This window comes from Triticum dicoccoides, chromosome 1A, assembly GCF_002162155.2.
Source record: "Triticum dicoccoides isolate Atlit2015 ecotype Zavitan chromosome 1A, WEW_v2.0, whole genome shotgun sequence".
Taxonomy (NCBI): Eukaryota; Viridiplantae; Streptophyta; class Magnoliopsida; order Poales; family Poaceae; genus Triticum; species Triticum dicoccoides.
Window position 1 is genome coordinate 548,616,820 of NC_041380.1, and position 4,068 is coordinate 548,620,887.

Sequence of the window (4,068 nt, forward strand, 5' to 3'; positions counted from 1 at the left end):
TTGGAAAACTGAACACAAGGAGGTAGCTGGGTGAAAGCATGGCGAAAGGAATGGATTGCGGATGAGGAAGCAAAGACAGAACCAACAGTAGAAAGAGAGAAGAGCAGTAGGAAGACAGTTAATTTGTAGGGGCACACTTCCAATTTCTCAGGGTCTTTTTGGCTACATCTAGTCTCAGTAGAGCCTAAAAGGTTAGTGGTTCAGATAACTCCATTAGAACATTTCCTAGCTTGTCAAATCTTGTGAAACTTTCTTTCTTATCATGGACATATGAGGGGCTCATGGAGAAACAGAGCACAAACATTTGGTTTTTCTAGCTCATCGGCATACTCTTTAGAAATGACGAGCTAGATAATATAGAATTTAATCAAATTTATCCAGTGGAAGATCATGAATCATTATATTCATTGATACTTCCTTCCGACCAAGTAGACGACACCCTTTTTTTACTCTGCACGATATCAAAAACAAAACATTGGCAACAGACAACTACTCCTGAAGAGAGCTGTGTTCAATATGAATCTAGTCATGCCATTTCTATTATGCGTTCAGTACAAAAATTGTTAAACATCTATAATGACCGAAATTGAAGAAATCAGATTGCACACAAACCACAACAGCCAACATGTAGTTTGGATCAGACGAACTATACTGGAGATTATGGGAGTTAGACTGATAAACAGAGACATGTTGAGAAAATACGTAACCAGTCCACCTAAGATTAGCATAACTGTACAATAACTGTGAGTGCTAATTACATATGATAATGATTCTGCATCAGCAATAGTGTGAAATGGTTTCCCTAAAAAGAGCTATATGTGAAATGGCAAGCGCATATTATTAATAAAGGAAGTTTGAAGCCAAGTGCTGAGGTGCTGTTAGTTATCAACTATTTTGCATTGATGGAACAACAAACAAATCATCCTCGAACTTGATAGACCCATAACCACGGGAAAAAAATCAATGCAATGTAGCAAACAGCAAAAGTAAAAGGAAAGGGAAAAATATTCCATTCTGCTACTAGTAACAGATAGTACCTGCTCAATCATTACATCACGATAGCATGTCTATCAGGAGAAATCAGCTTACATATTGTGCAATACTCTAGCTCCATATGGTCCACCACCAATGCCCCCATCTACAATAGTATGTCAAGGAACCAATGAGATTCCAACGAACAGTCAAATAGGTAGATAAACACCATGCTGTATTTTGAGAAAATAACTCATACCTGATGCAACATTAGGAATAGATAAATTAAAGTAGCAGACAGGAAAGGAGAAGTATATAAAATTACACTTAAGTCGGTACATGCCACATTGGATAAAATGGAATATACTCATACTAATAAATGCTAGCAATAAAAGTGATCATGACTATTCATATTAAGATTATCTTTAAATAAATTTAGCCTGAATTCTCTAGCAAATGAATATGTCACTTCCAGCAGGACTCTTCTAAAAGTGAAAAACTACTTTGTGAACATCAAACCTGGTCGTTATTGGGGATTTAATATTACTAGCAAGATCGACAAAGATAACCATACTGAATGGAAGGAATACAACCAGCTTTAAGCTTCAGAATGTACCAATTGAGCAACCTCTTTGACATTTCAATTGGTTCAAGCAAGTTTTTCATGTAATTGTCTTCAATTTCAAAATACTGTGTATCTCATCTTGAGAAACATTTGCACTGCAGCGATGCACTAATACCACCATTATGAAATTCTTGAGTACGTCTAGTGGCCCGCAACAAAATTTTAGTTCAATTAATCTACATAATATTTGCTGATCCACCTCAGATATATTACTTCTACAAATCTTTCCATTGTTTCGTTCTATGCACGACCCAAAGTAAACAGGTAAAACGACATAACTCAACAATAATAATCCAAGAATATCAAATAACTTGGTTTCTTTTTACCTGCAGTATAGACACCTTCAAATGGATAATGGCTATACCAGGGGTTGGATTTAATAACTTTCTTGAAATGCAATAGTTCAAACTGGACCATGAAGATGCCTCTAAGTGTCCCCAGTAAAACCACATTATTGACCTCAGCAAACCCGAGTATCCTTGGGCGCTCTATCTGCTTCTCTGAATTCAGGGAAAGTAGCTTATCCAATTCAACAGTTCTTCCGAGTAACCATGAAGCAACACCCTTGCAACTGGTCCTCCTCTTCCATAATTGCGCACGGAAGCCTCTCAGAAAGACGAAACCAAGGCCACCACCCTCTGCCGGCATAACCCAAATATTGCCATCTCTCATGTCTCCAGTGTTTCCCATTGGCATGGGTATCAAAGCTAGTCTCCGCTTATCCAAATCAAATTCAAGGATTCCTTGTGAATTCCCATAAAGCAACCAATAAAACGAACCCCCAACCATCACAGCAGGCATTCCCGGGTAAACCACGGTGGGAACACCAGAATTCTCGGACGGAAGGGGCGTTGAGACGAGCTTGTCCCAAACTCAAGTTGCTGACGAGTAAACAGAGGCTACTGCTTGTGTACTTTGCACGTCGCTGTTGCCTACCAAGACCACCTGGAAATGGTGTAAATCTCCCGGAGCACGACGCACCGCCGCGTTGATCCAGGTTTGCTTGGCGAACCCCCGGGGAATGTCCAGGCGGTGCTGGTCACCGGTGACGGGGTCCCACACCAGGAGCTGCTTCTGTGAGTCGTGCAAGATGAGTACGAGGCCATGGCGGCATCCGAGGATCCGGAAGCGGCCGCTGGCGGCGATTGGGACGGGGAAGCTGGATTGCGGGACGCGATTGGGGCGCTCCAGGATAGGCTGGAAGCGAACCTGGCAAAAATCATCGACGAGGCAGACAAGGAGGGGAGGGTTTCGGCGGTGGTGCGCGCGGAAGCGGCGGGAGAAGCCGGGGTCGGAGGCGAGGCTGCGCCACAATTTGCAGACGGCGGAGACGCGGGGGAGGGAGGAGGGCTGCGGGGGGAGGCGGAGGAGGATCTCGGCGAGCAGGTCGTGGTCGTCCAGCGGCGGCGCCGCCGACGAGCGGGGGCCACTCATCTTCTCGCGTGCCTCACCGATGCGGGTTGGAAAGGTGAAGTGAGGTGCAGCAGGCTCTCAAGTGGGCTGTAGACTGAAGCCCACGAAGATATGTAAAGCGGATTTGATTTGGTGCACCTCTTCACGGTTTTTGAAATGTGCGACTTTTCAGATAAAAACCTCAAAACCCGTGTTCTTAAAAACATGCCACTTTCATGATCCAGAACTTGGGTTTGTTTTGTTTGAGAACATAGCCCTTTTTCTAGAGGGGAACGTCTGTGGCCGGTGCGGCAGTTGAAGATTGGGTCGGTCGCACGCGGGACATACATGGAAGAGATCTAACGCTACTTGTTCCTTTCATGACTACGTGTTCTGTGAGACCTGCGCACCGCCCCCTCCCCCCTTCTTATCCATCCACGCACTCATCTATCCTTTCCCTCCTCTGTTTCTCCCCCTCCTCAATCTCGCCTCCTTCTCTCTGTCTCTCTTCCCCTGCAGCAGCCATGGCTTTGCCTGCTCCACCGCCTGTGAGTTCGCTGCCATGTAACAGCTCCGAGCCCGCTGTTGAGAACACCTAGAGCCACCACAAAAAACACGAGCTCGCTGTTGGGCATGGCCCCCGTTTTGCAACTCCGGCGACCCCCCTCCCCCTCCCTCGCGCAGTAGCCATGTTGGTGGAAGATCTCATGATTTTTTATGCCAACCGGTTGTGGCTTTTTGGATCACCGGTGGTAGCTTCTGCTAAACCGGTTGCTTCTTTTTAAAATTATTATGTTCAAGCTTTTTCTTCAAAAAAAATTCTTGCATCTCTTTCCTGAAATCACCGGTTCCAGCTTTTAAAATCACTGCTTGTAGCATTTTGTTCAGCTGGTTGTAGCATTTTGTTCATGAATGCTACCACTGAAGTTCGTCTTGTTGGACCAGCAACACTTTTTGCTACAACCGTAGCCTATTTTTGCTGCCACCGATGAATTTTTTTTTGCTACATGCATGCACGACGGTGTTGGTCGACGGTGACGATGCTTTTTGTTGCTGCAACCATATTGGAGTTTGCTGGA

At 44.7% G+C, this 4,068-nt stretch overlaps 1 long non-coding RNA gene across 1 annotated transcript in view; it reads right to left on the bottom strand.

Moving 5' to 3' along the window:
• The window catches only part of LOC119325042, a 4,341-nt gene extending 1,326 nt beyond the window's left edge, over window positions 1–3,015 (bottom strand). Inside the window, exons 1-2 of the long non-coding RNA XR_005157301.1 lie at window positions 1,924–3,015; window positions 1,038–1,138 (exon numbers count right to left, since the gene is read on the bottom strand). This is a non-coding gene — a long non-coding RNA (uncharacterized LOC119325042). The remainder of the gene's footprint in view (window positions 1–1,037; window positions 1,139–1,923) is intronic.
• Between the last annotated feature and the right edge of the window lie 1,053 nt (window positions 3,016–4,068).